Source organism: Protopterus annectens, chromosome 6.part0 (assembly GCF_019279795.1).
Source record: "Protopterus annectens isolate FY-2018-M chromosome 6.part0, PAN1.0, whole genome shotgun sequence".
NCBI lineage: Eukaryota > Metazoa > Chordata > Ceratodontiformes > Protopteridae > Protopterus > Protopterus annectens.
In genome coordinates, this window is record NC_056737.1 from 1614846374 (window position 1) to 1614865227 (window position 18854).

An 18854-nucleotide genomic window follows, 5' to 3' on the forward strand; every position below is an offset into this window, starting at 1 on the left:
TTAACTTTTTGAAATTAAACCCTTCCTATAAATAAGTCTTGTTTTTTCTCCTAAGACCGTAAACATGTCATGCACTTTAAAAATGTTCCAGTTATGGCAAATGATGTCCCTAATAGCCTCACTATCCACAGAATATGTAACAATCATAGCACAGAGAAAAACTACCTTCTCCTTTCCTGTAGTTATTTTCACTTTGCTCAATACTCAAACCCAAAATAGAAAAATATGTGCCTTTTTTCCCATTTATTAACTATTTCATCCTGAATACAGAAAGGTAATAGGTAACCTCTCTCTTTTTAAACATATTAACCAACACTCCAATTTCCTGCAAAGATAACTGTTCACTGGAGACTATTCTCACTAATCTCACCACTTGCCCCTTAACTAGGGCTTTCTTTTGAAAATAAGGGTGGCAACTACTGTAGTGTGATAGGTACTTAGTGTAGGTGGGCTTTTGGTAAATATTGCAAACAAACCTATTGCAACAGCTTTCCTTAATAATAGTAACATCCAAGTAACATAACTTATCATAGGTTATATCATAGGTAAACTCCAAAAAGGATGTAGTTCTGTTAATATAAACAATAAATTCTTCTACCTCATCCTGAGTTCCCAACAAAAAACATATGTCATCAAAAAACCTGTTATATAAACCCCACTTTTTAACAAAAGTAGAATTCTGTATAAATCTTCTTTCCCAATTAGCCGTTACAAAATTAACAAACCCCAGGGCACATGTTGTACCCATTGCCACTCCTGTGAATTGATGGTAATATTCACCCACATAGAAAATACACTTGTTTTTTAAGACTATCTCCATCAATGTAGTTAACATATTAATTTTCTTGTTTATAAAAAAATCTTTTCACAATAACATACTTATTAAGCCACTCTAACCCCACCCCATGTGGGATGACAGAAAAAAGATGTTTAATGTCAATAGTCACAAAGAACATATTTTCACCATATAAGTCTTTTTTATGTTCCTTAAAAAGTCCCATGAATCTTTGAGTAAGTGGGGAACATTTTGAACTTCACCTTTAATATTAAAATCAATAAACTTCACAATGGGACAGGTTTTTGACCCCCCCCCACATCCACAATTGGCCTAAGGTGTGGGTGATACAATTTGTTATGTATCTTGCAAATACCAACAATGGAAGGAATAAGGGGCTTATTCACTTCCATAAATTTAAATTGTTCTAGTTTTATTTCCCCTTGTATAATCATATTGTTTAAAATATAATCATTTCTACCATAAGCAATATTTACTTGATTTTTAGACAGTTCTTTGTAAAATTCATTTAATATATCCATCATTTTACACAAGTAATTAAAAGCATTCATAACAATCAGACTGCCTCCCTTGTCAGGTTTCATTATAAGCATGTTCTTGTTATAAAAATGTTACTTAAAACCTCATTTTCATGGTGGTTCAGGTTGCCACATAACTCCTTTCTTCTACTATTACTTAACAGTTCATAAATATTTAATTGACATTTTTTTTTTCAAAAACAACCACGATAGGATTATGAGGTGGGTTGAACATACTAGTACTTTGTAAACCATTTTTAACATATTCACTTTGTTCTCCTTCAATTTTAAACCATGGGGATATCAGGACTAATTTTCAACTATAGCCTGAAAACAGGCTTTGTAACATGAGAATTGAGGACTGCAATGGTTATCCTACTTGACAAGCGTGGACCATCAATGCCCCTGGAAACTGCAGACCTATTAGTCTGACTAGTCTAATATGCAAAGCCATGGAACAAATTATCATAGAAATGATCAACAAAAACATAGGCAACCTTCAGACACCAGACCCAACCCAGTTTGGCTTTGTCAAGGAAGTTCATGCCTTCTAAACCTCGTAAATGTCTTAGAAGGTCACCAAGGCAATGGTTTAGCAGAAAACAGTGCACACTGCTTACCTGGACCTTGCTAAGGTGTTCAATATAATACTCCACTCAGGTATAGTTGACACACTCACCACACTGGGCATAAACCCCAATATAACTCACTGGATTACCAGCTGGCTCACAAACAGGACCCAGGAAGTCACAAGTGGGGTACCTCAGGGCTCCATGCTGGGACCATTCCTATTTGGCTTCTACTTCTCAGAGGTAAAGGCTAATGTCAAGGGCCTTTGGCTGACCATGTTTGCAGATGAATTCAAACTGAGAGCTATCATAGATTCAACCCATGACACAAATATCTTACAAGAGGGTCGAACACAGACAAATGGCTGGTTCCAAAGTCATGGACTAAAACTCAATGCCATGAAATGTATTATAGTGCCTTTTGGGGGAACTGCCACCCAGGCAAATTACTACATTGATAAGACACCTCTAAGAGTTAACCCAGTACTCAGGGATCTGGGAACATATGTAGATAGTATTCTGGCCTTTAACCAACATGTGGCCAAGGTAGTAAGAAAATTACCCTATGTCACCCAACTTATAAGTAAGGGCATGGCATCCAGCTCCAAGGAAGTCATAGTGCCACTTTATCACTCCTTACTAGACCCATCATTGAGTATAATGCCCCCTTTGGCATGTACATGACCAAACATATGCAAAGTTGGAATGATCACAAAGATTCCTTACAAGGAGAATCTAGGGTATAAACACACTTCCCTATACAGATAGCCTTAAAGTCCTATCTCTTTACTCTGCTTCCTTCAGGTTACTGAAAGATGATCTATGCCTGATATACAAGGCATTCTTGGATCTAGCTCTGATGGACCTTTTGCACATCCACAAAATGAACAGCACCAGAACCACTAAATTCAAGGATTTACATTACCTAGTAGCCTCCAGAACTGTCAATGCTGTATTGAACCTACTGTTGGCTGAGACAAGCCTACCACTATGACCGTGGAATTGCATACTAGCCCTGCTTATCTATTTAAGCCAAACTAGCATTCCTTTTCTAAGCTAGTACCTTTTTACTGCCTGATGGACTGGGATTGGAATTCAGTTTTATCCAGTACTGCCATTGTGTGGTTCCTCAGCAGGACTGATGTTCTCTTCTAATTTCCCCTTCTCTATTCCTAATTTTTAACAAGATTTTTGTTGTTAATATAAAGCATGTTACACATTCTGCTTGCTTTCTGCTACTCATGGCTGCTGTTGTAACTGATAGCAGAAATATATAAATAGACTACCTATCTGTCCCTGCACTTATATCTTTTTTTTTTCACTATGACTATCTTCTGCAAACGACACCACACTACCTGATTTGGACACTGTAATATACCTGTGAATATCAGTCATTCCTATATGATCGTATCATCATGTAATATGTCTTCTTACTGTATATGTACAGATTTATATCACATCTTGCTAGTGTCCACTTTCCATAGGTTCATAGGTTCATAGATTGGTACTAGGCTATCAGCCCTAGGGCCTATACAAGCCGAGCCATAACAATTCCCTGGCTATTTCTTCCCACACTATTTACTTCCCTGGACCCCTGTCTAGCAGGGTGACTGACGTGATCCCCGAGGTGAATTTCCTTTCTCCCATCCAATCATCAAGGTTCCTTTTGAAGAGGGCCAAAGAGGCACTCTGCTTGACATGTATGGGCAATCTATTCCAAAGTCTGGGGAGTCTCTGGGTCAGGGACCTCCAGCATGTTTTGTTTATTGTGATGACAAGGTTTAGATCCCTGGAGCGTGTGGCTCTGAGGGATTGGGATTTCTTTAAGTGTAGCATGTCCAACAGCTCTGGGTTTGACATGGCCTTGTATGTTAAGCAAAGATCGCCTCTGAGTAGACGATATGCGACAGAGTATAGCTGGAGTTTTTTAAGGTGGTCAGTGTAGGGCATCTGCTTTAGGCCTGTGATTCTTTTAGTGAGGTATTTCTGCGGCCTTTCCAGTTGTTGTAGATGTCTTGAGAGGTACATACCAAACAGGGCGTTGTATTCTATAATGGGTCTAATGAGGGATGAGTACAGTGGGACAATGACCTCCTTTTTTCTGGATGAAAAGCCCTTAGTGATGAGGTGTGCCACATAGAAGGATTTCCTGACTGTTGTGGTGATGTGGTTATCGAAAGTAGGACCACTGTCCACCTGTGTCCCTAAGTCTCTTATCACACTTTCGGTGTTTAGTATGCTGCCACCTATATGGTAATTCATGGATACGTGTTTTTTCCCAAAGGGGATAACTATACATTTCTTGGCATTGAGCTTGAGCCCATGGCTCTGGCACCAAGCATCTGTTTCTGTAAGGCCCTTTTGTAGACTATCCACATTATTTGGGGATTCAATAATGGCTCCCAGTTTGCAGTCATCTGTGAACTTTGTTAGCCAGAGTCCCTTAGTGTTGGCCTGTACTTCAGAGAAGTAGATGCCAAACAAGAGCGGTCCCAGGACTGAACCCTGAGGTACTCCACTTGTCACTTGTCTGGAGCTGGATTTGGAGTCGGCTACTTTTACAGTGTGGGTTCTATCAGTAAGCCAGTTAGCAACCCATTGGGTGATGTAGGGATTAATGCCCAGCTTAGTAAGTTTATCTATGATTCCAGAGTGGGGGATGGTGTCAAAGGCCTTGGCAAGGTCTAGATTGGCTGTGTGGACCACCTTACCCTTGTCCATGGCTCTGGAGACTGATTCAAAGAAGTCAATCAGGTTCGGGAGACAAGATCGGCCCTTCACAAACCCAAACTGGGTGGGGTCCAGTGTTTGAAGGTTGCCAATGTCTTTGTTTATAAGTTCCATGATAATATGCTCCATGGCCTTGCAGATAAGGCTTGTCAGACTGATGGGACAGTAGTTTCCGGGATCCAAGGTGGATCCCCCCTTGTGGAGTGGGATAACTGTAGCTCTGCACCACTCTGTGGGCACGAAACCTGAGGTGAGGCTATGATTAAACATGACACTTAGGTGAGGCACCAGTTCATATTGTAGTTCATGTAGTACACAGCCCGGGATGTCATCTGGTCCCATGGATGCTGTATTCTTAGCTTTGGAGAGTGCGTTTTTTACCTGTGTGGCCGTTATTACCGGAATTTGGCAATCTTCTGGTATTGAGATGGGCCATTTAGGGGGTGAGAGGGGGGTGAAGTTGGCACTGAATCGATCTGCCAGGATATTGGCAATATCCTTGGGATCAGTATATTTAATGCCATTCTGTTTTAGCTCAGAGCAGATCTGAGCATTGCCATTTAGATTCTTGACATAGTTATAGAATGCCCTATGAAATTGCTGTACCATCATACGTGTCAATAAAATGGTTCAGTCTGCAATCTATTATTTTTTACCTTCTTTTGCATTCATAATTTTAGACAAATGAAAATCATTGCTAAGTTTACAAGAGCAATGTATGCATATTACCTACATTTTACTTCATGATAGACTGCAATTTTATTCAGCTTTTTTTACCTATTCATAATATTAGTGTTTTTAATAAAAAAAAAAGATGTTGACTTGCTTAACAATAATCAATAAAGCTAATGTCATTCAGATAATGATGATGAGTGAAAAAATGATGAGTGGGTCTAACAACACATATTTGCAGAAATGCTTTCAGTTTTTAAGGCTCCTGTAGATTTTAATGGAAAGATCTGAAGCATGTCTTCCTCAGAAAATAATGGTAGCAAGAACAGAGAAGTAAACCAATAATGACCATATAGCACAGCTTGTATTATTTAGTGAACTTGTTTTCTGTTTTGATGACAAACATTACGAGAAGAGTGGCCATCCATACAGGAAGACATGCATTGACCTTTACTGGTACATAATTGAGCTATGCCATTCTACACTGCCTATAGAATCCCAGTTATCTTTATACATATCTGGTGGGCTCCAGGCAGGGGTTTCAGAAAAGCAGAAAGACCAGAATCATGATGTGTACTATGAGCACCAAAATATTAACATGCTTTGACTGAAGTTGACATTATTTATTTATTTTGCCTCTAACCAACCCTACTGCTCTTACCACTACCTAGCCTTGAAAAACCTGCATCGGCTGGAATTTCTTCATCAAATCCTACTACCCCAATTTCTCATACCTCATTCTATCTTACATGAACCCTCCTGTTCCTCTCCCTCTACCCTCATCCAGCCCTATACTCATAACCGCACCATCCGTAGCTCCCAACAGCATCTTCTGCAAGTCTATGCACCCAACAAAAACAATGGCAAACTCCTCTACAGCTACTCAGTGGCAAAAGCTTGGAATACATTATTACATGTTAGACAGATCTCTAACCTCAACTAATTCAAAACAACACTAAAGGAAGCTCTGCATATATCATGGACATGCTCATGCTATGATCCAGACTAATCCACCTCCTGTCCTATATTACTATTGTAGCAACTTTTTCTCCTGCCTCTCTCTGCCTCCTTCTAATAAAGTCTACTAATAGTCAATAATTCCTACAGCTTCTACAGCTATAGTCTTGGAAATTAGTTCTTGCCCTGGGCTTATCTCCTATTTATATATTTGTTACTGTTTTACAAACTTATCTATATTTTCTGCATTCTGCTTACTATGGTATGAAACCTAGTACTATATTATGTTTTCAATTTACTGACCATTTTATAGCATGTTGTTTCAACATACATCTCATACATATTGTAATTATTGCAGTTTTAGTTATAACTCTGTCATGACTTGTATTTTTTTGGAGCTTTTCTCCTCGGGCCTCCGCTGAAAAAGGTCTGCTGCACAGTCGAACTAGCCCAGTCGACAAATGTCAAATAAAATAAACAAATACATTTATTTATTTGTTTTTATTGTGCAACAGAATGACTCCACATTTGTTTTAGACTAAAGTATACTAACCTAACATATTATACTCTGTCTAATCCCTAATATAATAAAAAAACTGAAAAAAAGTGTTGAATGATAATCGCTTGGGAAGATAAGAAAGAAAGAGCAAAATAGAAAGAAAAGGAGAAATATAAATAAGTTAGTCATTTTATTTTTTGAGAAGCTAAGCACTCTACTATTGGAAAGTTAAAAGGAAACATGTTTATGAACATTTTAACAGAATAGTATGGTAATGGTCATAATACAATGCTGGTCAAACTATACTTTTCATGTAACATTTTGTGACATGCACTGTAATTTAAAGCAAGGTTCTGGGCATTAGCAGTACACACTTAAGGCCAGATACCGCATGGAAAATTACAGTATAGTGAAAACACATAATATCCTACAACAGTCAAAAAAGATTAAGAACAATAAACATGAGTGCAAGACAGCAGCAATGACTGGTATTATATAAATATTGACTGAAAACAAGTAGCCAAACTCCATGGCAAAAATTATAATAGTAATGTAGGTATATAAGCTGATGAATTGGACAGCTAGCAATAATTGCTAGTCACATTACATGCTTTTATAAATACTTGTCAGCTTTGCTTTGACAATGGATACTCTGCAAAATAAAAGGTTCAAGCTGTTTAGTCTAGTTTAATTAGCAATTGCATTCTGAAAATAATGGCACCAACTTTAGTCACAGCTTGTGTACTTGTGATTACCTATATCCCAGAGAATATGGAGTTGCATAAAATAGTTGGTTCACCGTTGCTCTCTTATGAAACTGAAAACAGTAAATGATGTGGAAAGTACACTATAAATTTTCAGCACTGTTGTGTAGTCCTGATTCAATGAAAGGCATGCATCTATGCTAATGCTAGATGTTGGCTGTGTTTATAGGATTGCCGCCTCTTCAAATGCCCAAAGTAGGACCCAGCAGAAACATGAGATTATGCAGGACAATCTATACATACAACTAGTGCGAAGGACCAAACTTCACTTTTTTATCAAAAGGAAAGCTATCTCTTATAGAATTTGAACTGTTTCTGTCCTTTCCTTTAGTAATAAGATGTTTCAAATACAAAATAGTGGTTTGGGAAATAATTTAGTCCTAGACTCTCAGGGCTGTTACTTTTCATTGCTTGAGATGAAATTCTTCTATTTTCATTTGCTCACAGGAAAAAATGACAGTCAGACTACCAGTTGTTGTTTTGCATTAGAAATCATTGCTGTTGTAATTTCTAAGTGCATATCTACAATGATTCACTTCCTTTGGAAGATTCCTCCCTTGAGATGGTGCAATTTGTGGAGTTGGTATACTTAAATTCAGAGGGTGTGGGATTGCCAAAAACATGTATAGTTACATTTTTTTACCCTTCTGTATTTATGTCTGCTTTTTTTGGAAGTTGGCTTTTCGTAGTAGTCATTTTTCTTTTCTTTTCTGTTTTTTCTTGTTTTGCAAGGTGCACCTGCCCAAATATGGACTTTCTGGCATGAAGACAGACAGATGGCACTCATGCTGCACTGAGATGAACCTCAGTAGTACTGTGAAATAAGAAATATATAGATACCATGTGCAATACAAAACCATGGTGTAAAAATTAAGCAATCACTTACTTAGCTCAAGAGTTATATGAGTTTCATTTATGCTTACTTCCCAAAATGTTTTCTACTCAATAATGAATAGCATTTATTTCGGTACTTAACACAGCAGTCTGTTTCCAGGTGAATGAATCTGTGCATTATGCATACTTGTTGCATGCAGCAACAAAAATACACGTAACAAAACAAGGCAAAGTCGGGCAATATAACTTGCCTTTCTATAGTCTTCATGAAATCATCATGAATTCCAGTAACATTTAGTTTATTTATACATTTGTTGATTAACCAGGTGGACTGGTCTTGAGATCATTATCCCTTGGGCACAAGGCAAATAAAAATATTTAACAGATACTACAAATAATATGACGAGTCACAGCCAGTGACAGGAAAGAGCAATGTACATGGCATATAGAAAAGCAGTCAGAATCATCTGCCTGTGCTAGGATTATATTTATAATACATTGCGTAGCTTCTGCTGCAAAAATTGTAACATTTTGTAGCCCCCTTTAACTTATTTCAACTGTTGTTTTGTTTGTATGAATAGAGAAAGAGAATGATGAAACTGCTTAAGTACGCATGCACAATTAAGGGATTGAAGTAAGCCTATCCATAGATGCTTCATCACTTCCTGTATGGCTTGTAGTGCCTGAAGGCCTTCTGTTATAAAAAATAAGAACATTTTTTCTGACCTCTGATATGATTCTTAAGGACCACTACTATAATTTCTGAAGCTCAGAGACTGAGAAGTGTGTGTGTGTGTGTGTGTGTGTGCGTGTGTATCTGTGTTGTTGACTATGTTTGGGTAGAAGTGTGTGTGTGTGTGTGTGTGTGTGTGTGTGTGTGTGTGTGTGTGTGTGTATCTGCATTGTTGACTACGTTTGGATGGCATCCATTTACAGAGGGAAGACTATGTTTGGGTGGTATCCATTTACAGAGGGAAGGCAGGGAGAAGAGGTCCCTGTATAAATGATTACATAATTTAAAGGATATCAGTAAGACATTGCACAACTCAATACTATTTACTGAAGGAAAAACAAAACACCCAGAGGTAAGATATTTAAATGTATCACTGCTAAAATGCAGAAATAATGTGCCAGGACTGTTCATTTTCTGGCATACAGTTATACAGTTATAATGAACACTGTTGTTTTGTGTTTCTTTTTCCATGCATATACTTACTGTCTTCATTGAAGATGGGTCTATTTCATACAGTCATATCTTGCTTGTAAGTACACCTGTAACATTAATGACATGTGAGTAATGTACAAGCAGACCTGACTTATAGATGCCTATTAATCTCACAACACACTCTACTGTATGACTAGACATTAATTGGCAGAAGTAAATTTAAGAAATAGCAATAGCAATTTTTCAGCAACATTATATCAGTAAAAACTGAAGGCATCTCTAAACACTTTTTGGGGCATTATATCAAATTATAAACTCAAGTCCAACTTTATGATTTACACAACATGGACTACTCACGAGTTAGCCTTATTTGCCTTATTTGTAATCCATTTTTGTTTTATCTCCACTTTGATCCCCTGGAATCTGGGAGATCTGGAATTCCTTTTTTTTTTTTTTTTTTACTTTTTCTAGTGCTCCTCTCCCAGTTCAGAGTAAGTAGGACCATGCTCCCTCCATTTATATTTGTCTTGCTTTAAATTTACTGGTTTTCTCTGTCTCTTTAGCTAAACTTATCCATATTTTTGTTTTACTAGGCCCCACTCACAGTGACAATGGGTTGAATAATACCTCTAGGAATGTTCCCTTTTAGTATGTTATGGGCGTCTGTATCCTGTAAGTCTGCAGGCTACCTTATTCACCATTTCTCTGCAGATGTTTGAGAAAAGGAAAATTCTTCTACGTAGTCACATCATGGGTTAAATAGGGCACTATAACCACAGGGAGCAGTTTTTATTTTTTCACAGACTGGATCTGCTACTCCAGCTGGATGGCTGGGTAGCACCTTGTCTCTCTCTCTCCATGTATGCAAACCACTTCTATGTTTTTTGGAGACTGGGCCTTTTTCTTACAATGCTACTAGTCTTTTACAAAAGCAATCCTGCTAGCTGTATCTAAGAACCCCTAAGTTTTTTGTTCACCCACTTTTATTACACCCTTCATTAGTTTTGCTGTGGCACAATTGAATAATGCAGTCTTCATGATCCTAATGTTGGCTCGACTGCATGCCATAGCCTCATCACCTTCCCCGTGTTTTCTTGTACAGGGGTTTCTAATTTACCATCCTTATAATATTTTGTGATGTGGCAGTACTTCCCACATTCGAAATATAAGATATTGAAGAAGGTCAGTTTTGTTTAATCAAAGTTTTATCAGCTACCTTACTAGCTGGTTGCCTGAATATACTCTTATAACATGGTACACATTTTACCAGTGTCACAAAACTATCTGAATTTTGAGGTTACACTTGAGACACCCAGCATTTAACAGAAGATGGTAAAGCCTTTTAAATCTAGCTGTAATTAAGATCTCTAACATAGTTTCCTTGCTTTTAAGCCCTTTGGGGGTTTAACCAAAGTCTTGCTGTATGCTTTCGTTCAAATAGTTGTACTCTGACCATCTTTGATCTGGAGAAGGACTAGTCATAAAACTTATCGGCATGGGTCTTTGAAATGACTCTGGCACCAGCCAACAGTTTTTTTCTTGGTATTAGGGAAATCATTGCATGGGCAGCATAGTGGTGTAGCAGACAGCATTGGTGATTCACAGCAAGAAGTTCCCTGGTTTTAATTCCTGGCTGGGGTGCCTTCTGTGTGGAGTCTGCATGTCCTCCTTCTGCTCACATGGCTTTCTTTGGATAATCTCTTTTTCTACCAGAGTCCAAAGAAATGCAATAGGTGGAATGGAGACTCTAAATTGGCCATAGGTGTGCATGTGTGAAGTATGGAAGAACAAGAGCAGCAGGGCTAGCCACCTGGTGATGTGAGCACTGGATCTAGATGATGATCAATGTTGACACCCCAACCACATGTGTAAAAAAGGGGAAAAGGGGGGGGTTAAATGGATCACACTCAGTGCAGGGAATGTCCATATATGCACAGAGGGGTTCCAACTTGAGGTGTGCTGCTAAGATGCTTAGGCATAGGTGCCCAGGCAGAATGGTCCTATCTTTTCTGACTAGAAATCCTTGTCAAGGTTACTAAATATGCCTCTAGGTTATCACCCTGGCTGAGAGGCTTCAAGGAAGGCGTGGGCATTGGCTGGGCAATGGACTTGTCTATAATTACCATTCTACAACAGTTGTAGCAATACTTTGCATTCTGAACAAGGAAAAAGCAAAGAAAATAGCTGTTAAATGGTTATCTTTGTTAGAATCCAAGCCATTTACTTTCAAATCATAAGTGATATCCTTTTTGCCAAGTCTCATGAATTTACACATACTGACATTAAAGGTGATGTCATTACTACTGTTCCAGGTGTTTATTTGTAGTAGACCCACTTAGAGAACTTCAGCATCTGTAATGTATGCTATCAAGCATGCAGTTATCAACATATTTGTTTATCCATAATTCCCAGTTTTATATCTGAAAACAATGGCCCCAGTACATATCTTTATGAGATACAACCGGTAACCCCAACAGGAAAAGAAACAACATCCCAGTCTAAATTGTATACTGGTGCTTCAGCAGTATATTACTTACTGAAATACATATGGTTGTACATTTAGTGTCCCTATACAGCTGAAATGTTTTCTTATATGGAATAGTACTGAACCCTCAGGAGAAGAGCCTGCACTGTCAGTCCTACATTAAGTGCTTCTGTTATTTCTGTATTGAATGCCACAAGATCCAATAGGCAAGATTTTCCCTTAAAAATCCCATTCTATTACACAACTAAAAGAAGTAAGTCCCGTTTTATTTCTGTAAAAAAATCATTATAAATTTCTTCAAAATTTACATAGAATACTGGTCTGGCTAATGGAACTAAAATTGTTTGGGTCTGATCTGACACATAGCTTTGTAAACTGGTACATTACAACCTGTTCCATGGGTTAGGGACATGCTATAGGACTCACAGGAGTCCTGAGAATTACAATACAGTTTAGTTTAACTACCGCTAATACCTTGCTGATACCTATCCTCAGGTTGTGCTCTCTTTCTCAAAGAGGGGTAGGCCAGTCATTCCCGGAATAAATTTGTGGGTACCCATTCAGTCATGTAGATTCTATGGAATGGATGATAATGTGTTGCACAATAGGGGCGTTTATTCCACAGATGGGGGAGGTGCTGCATAATGAAACTATTTGTTGTGTTCTTTTTATATGTTATGAAGATTTAGGTCCCTGGTTCTGGTGTTTGCTAAGCTATTAGATGTATGAAGACACTGGAGATCAAGAACAACAAAGTTTGTAATGGTACTGTACGCAAAGTGCAGATCTCCCCTCAATAATCCAGAAGATACTGAATAAAAGGATCAAGCTTCGAGTGTCCCTTGGTAGCTCATGGTCTTTAAGCCTGAAATCTTCTTAGGATCATTTGGGGCTCCTCTGGTTGTTTGATATATCTAGTGTGGTACTTCCTGGGGGGAGGTTGGGTGTCATGAATGACTGACCTACTCAGTCCTGAATATAAGAGGGCATTGATTTCTATAGGTCTGGAAATGTACTCTTGGCTTTCAGTTATGTTAAGTAGAGAGACTGTCTACAGTTGCTGGTAAGATAGAGAGAATCATCAACCCTGGTTCCAAGGTCCCTGACCACATTTTTGTTTTATTATAGGGGTACTGTCTGTACTATACTATATGTGGAGGGTAGGAGGATGTTTGTCACATGCAAGGATGCTGCATTTTTTTCATGTTATTTTGAGCCCATTTTCAGTGTACAAGGACTTAACTAGGGCAAGTTTTACAAGGTGTTTGTTTACGATAGCACCTGGTTTGCAGTCATCTGCAAACTTAGTTAAATTATGGTCCTGATTTCCTGGTTTCCTGTCTGCAGATCAGAGAAATAAGTGCAGAAAAGGTAGAGTCTCAACACAGACCCCTGCCCTGAGGGACTCTACTCTTAGATGAAGTATGTCACATCAGACTATATGGGTTCTATCTCTTAGCCAGTTTGCTATACATCTTACCTATTAAATGTTTTAGAGCATTTAACTTTCATACTGTGTCTGCATCTGGAATAATGACAAACACCTTGACTAGATCAGGATACATTGTGTGAACAGTATGACCTTTGTCTACAACCTGGGTGATCTTCTTGAAGAAATTAACTAAATTTAATAGGCAGGATGTCTCTTTCATGAAACCAAATTTTGAAGGTCAGGCCTAATATGATTTTTGATATCATAAGTGATGAGGTCAGTTATAATACTTTCCATAATTTTGAAGAGCAGGCATGTTGGCCTATAATTATTGGGATCCATGGTAGGACCATCTTTATGGAGGGTAGCATTATCACAGTGGGCCATCATAACTCGAGAACAAATCCTGTAGCTAAGCTTAGATTATACAGTTTGGTGGAGAATTTTGGCAAGGGCATGTTTTGCACTATTTTGTCAGGTCCCATTGAAGAAGTATTTTTAATCTTTTTAGTACTTAGAAAAAACTTCCTTGGAGATATTAAGTGATGTAAGCAATTCTGGGATATGTTAGTTTGGAGAGATGTTTCAAGGGTAAAATTTGCACTGAATTTGTTAGTTAATATATAGGCAATGTATATTGGCTTGATATGTGTGTTGCCATGTTGTAAATTCTGAGCATTGTTGTGTATTGTTTCTTAGTTTCTTAATAGGATTTGTAATTACTTCTAGCTTCAGTAGTTAACTTAAGTTCATTGTTTGCTTTATTAGTCCTAATAGTTTTTAAGTACCTTGTAATATTTTTTTTTACTATTCTTGTCATGAAGAGTTTTAGATATGAAATATAATTTGACATCTTTTTCTGTTATTGTAAAGCTTGTTTGTGTTACCGGACCCCCCAGAGTGTTTTGTTTTTGAATTTCCCATTATATCTTGCTCTGTTTGGGATGACTAATTACTCTGCGTAGCTTACTGCTATGTCAGCATCAGAGCTGGTACTGACACAAGCAAATTCTGAGATCTCATCATAGAGGTTTGCCTGTTGGAAATCCTTAAATTCGGAGATGTTGTTTCAGTGGATCTGGAAATTTTGTTAGAGAATGTCACAAGTTAATGGTCTTATCTAACTGCAGGATAAAAGACCAAGGGAATAATAACAGTAGAAGATTATATTTGTGAGGAACTATTTTTTTCAGGGCACTTTTATTGATTAATTCCAAGAAGTTCTAGGCATACCTCATGTTGGAGGTACAGGTGCTCCACTTAATTGAGAGGTAGTTGAGGTCTCTTAAAATAATGGAATTCTTATAAATAAAGAGCTCATCGAGAACTTTTCAGAATGTAACGTGATCATCAGAGGACATGCTGGATGATCTAAGATGACTCCTCTGCTTAGTCTAGCAGAAGCATATCAAGCAGAAACTCAGGCAGCAACTGAATGTGCCAAAAAACAAAAGAAAGAATATAAGGTGAAGGATCAGATAAGAAGGCAAGAAATGTGGAAAAGGCATAAATATAGTTGCAAGTATAGAAAACTCCTGGAAGAACCTCATGTTGATCAGGATCAAATGTAGGAATAGTTAAGGATATGCGAATCAAACCAAAAGATGAAAGGTTAATATTGGCAGCCCAAGATAGTGGGCTACGTACACGGTTTACAAAGTCCATTGAACATGTGGAAGAAACAGACAAATGTAGGTTTGGTAAAACAGTACTGGAAACAGTCACATACCTTGTTGCTGGTTGTGACCTACTAATGGCAGAAGGACTGTATACTGAAAGGCGTAATAATGTGGCAAGACTGTCACACTAGGGATTGTGCAAACATTATGGTACTGAAGTAGGTGAAAAACACTGGAGAAATGAACCACAAAGCATCATAGAAAACAATGAAGTCTACATCACATGGGATCACCCATTACCAAAAGTTCAAAAGATAGATGCAAGAAAACCAGATATAATTGTCCATGAAAAGAAGACAAAAGTAGCATTGATCATTGAAATTGCTAAACCCAGTGACTATAGTGTTTTACATACAGAGAGACATAAAGTCATAAAATATCAGGATTTGCAGGCAGAAATGAGAGTAATGTGGAAGAAAGATACTCAGACAGTTCCAATGGTAGTAGGAGCAATGGGTCTCATAAAAAAAAGAATCTACAGTTGTATTTAGATACGTTACCAATATATGTAACTCCATACAAATTGAAGTAGGAGTCATTACTTGGCACATTGTGGGTGCTGCAAAGACCACTTCTGTCTGATATCAAAGAGTGAAACAATTCTAATTTCATGAACTTTAATCATACTTTGACTTAGGAATGGAATCCATTCCTGTCATGGTAACAGAAACCCAAAAGACTTGGAGAAATTAAAAAAGACTGTGAGTTGGTAGTTAGGGTGATCTGGAGTTCTCTGAGTTTTGTTTGTGGGTCTCCAAGAATCTGCCTCCTTGACAAATGAATATGGAGCTGTCACCTCTGCTGTCTACTAATAATGTTTTGTTTAACATGATTGGTATATGTTTAGTTAAGTTTTCCTTAATTTTGTATAGGAAACCACAACTGACTGGTGCCATGGAAGTTAAGTCTGTAATTTTACTTGTGGAAATTATCATACATGGGTTGTGGGTTCCAACATGCCCTCTACAATGGCATAATCAAAAACAGACCTACTACCTAGCTTGTAATGCTTGAGATAGATAGATGTCCAATATATGTTTCACACATGCTGTGTCCTGAAACATTTTTGAAGAAGACTTTGATGTTGGTAGCTGTCATTGTACAGTGCACTTTACCTGGACAGCTAGACTCTTACCACAGTAGTCATAACATAAGGTAAAGCAACTACCATTTTGAGAGGATCTGTTTGCATATGGCTTTTCTCTCCTTTCTTTGCATGGAAGGGACAAACAGCTGATCAGATGGCCTAAAGTATTTAATCGTCTTAATTTAATAGCTCATTTGTATATGAGCATCCATGTTATGCAGAATTCTCTCCCCTCTGTGCTCCAGATGAGGATGAGAAATGAATCTAAGTGGATTGATTCAAGAAAAGCTTTGAAACCACCTTAACCGCAAATGAAGTGTTGGTCCTGAGTGCACTTTTTTCCTTGTGGACAACCATTTAGGGTCCCTACATGTCATTTCAATTAGTTCTGAGATTTTTCTCGCAGATGAGACGGCTACAGAGAAGAGGGTCTTCTAGAATACGAATTTGAGATTCTCAGAACTGGTACATTAGAATGGAAGAAGAGTGATTTTTTTTAATAACAAAGTTTGAGCCTCATTGAGGAGGGCTAGGTTTCCTTGGGGGCTCTGAGATACAATGTGCTTTTCAGGAACTACTTTGCAGGAGGTTTGGAAGAGACTGGAATGGCCATACACTGACTGGAATCACTGACAGATGTAATTTTGTAGGATCTGCTTGATTACAAGGATCTGCTAGATCACAAAGTTCAGAAGATTATTGCTGTACTAGTGCAACAGAAGAAGCAGCACGATCCAAGTACTTCTTTCTACACCACAATGAAAATATTTTCCATTTAGCTAGGCTTGACTTCTCGGGGTTTGGCATTCTGGACTCCTGCAGTATATGGATCTGCTGAGAGGAAAAACTGACTGTGGGTGGGATTAATCTTAAATCCACTGTGCTTTTAGTATGAGCCTTTTGAGGTTTGAGTACATGATGCTCATCTTTTTTGGTCAGTGGACTGCAATAGGCTAACAAGGCTAGTGGATCCTCTAGGCATAGGTGGGCTTACTGGGAGAATGACAATTGTTTTGGTCAGTGCAAATGTGCAGATAAAGCTTGGTTTTTCTATCCTTACCTTCACTGCAACATTTAGTATGAGTGGGACTGGGAAAAAGCACAGGAAAGTGCTGACTGTCCAGGCTTCTGGCAGACATTTCAAGCCAATAGTAGAATATTTTGAGTGGCTGATCATTTTCTCTTGTATCTAGATTCATGTCTAGAGTGCACAACATCTTTGCAATGCCAAGAAATACCTTCTTGTCCAGCTTCCGTTTGTGCAGGACTTTCAAGATTCCACTTATATTGTCTGTCATTAAGCTTGCTTATAAAGAGAGGTTCATATGCAAGTACTAGACTAGCTGCCCTCATGGGCCATTTGTAGCTTAGCCAATTTCCATTGGTGAGAAACAAGCCATTTATCTCTTGTCAGGGAGGTAAATATTACAGTTCCTGGTTTGACTGAGGCTTTGAAGGTCTACAGGGCATGTATAGTTGCTATTACTTCTTTCACATTTATATGCTTACCTTTTACATACTCAACCACTTCTCTTGTACTTTGAGAGAATGTACAACCCATGAGATATAAATGGTCAGATTCTAGCTCATTAACAAAGCCTACAGGTCAATGTTTATTTTGGTATCACAAAATGAAGTTACTTTATTGTGGAAGGTATAAAAGGAATCTTTTGCTGTAAGAACTGGTTGTGCTAATCCCAGATGCTGTTTAGGTACCACCAAATCTTTCTCAAATATAATCTTATGCCATACACCTTAAGGCATTTGGCTGGATGTTGACATGTATCCCAATCTCTTTACAAATACTGTGACTGTTAGTTGAGTCTCCTCAGGAGGAGTTAAGAAGAACCGATTCATGTATCATATCTTGTCTTGAGACAGGAATACTATAGAAGCTATGGTGTCCAGAACTGCTTCCATAAGGTTCTTGCTGTGTGCGGGGGAGACAGAATATACTTCTAGATGTTCAGGGAGATGCTGAGTATTTTTGAAGGCAGCTGAAGATATACATGAGTAATATGTGTAGTTCATATGGGGAGTGTACCAGAATCTGATAATTGTCTTATGGGTATACACAGATACCCCATTGTCAGATGCAGAAATGTGCATGAACTTTGACACACACTTCAGCAAAGTTTGATTCATTGGTGCCAATCCATCAAAACAAAAAGATGAAAAGACAGGATTTTTTCTGATTGGCAGATCAGGTTCCAGTAGGAATAGACTGGTGATGATGGCTGCAGGTTTACCCATCCTGGGGGGAAGAGAAGTTTAGACTCAAATAATAGGTGACACTTAGTGGGAACACTAGGGGTTACACCCAATGGAGTCTGAACATACTAAGCCCATGCTATCTGAGTGCATTTGCTGAAAGGAACTCTGTGTACAGACACACTCTTCTCCACTTGTGAAACAACATTTGTGGAGCTCTGCAGAGCTGGCAAGGGGGGGGTGAGCTCCGAGAGGGAGAAGGTAGGCAGGATCACCAAGCTGACCAGCTTCCTACCACCTGATATTTTTTGAGGAAAGGAGGGCCATTTGGGGTTCACAAGGTAGAATAAATGGACTGTAGGGCTTTTGCACAGCCTGGAAGTGCCTGTCTACCATCCCTCAGAAGGAATAGGACCATTAAGTGCAGGTACTGTGATTACCAAACAAGGTCCTGTA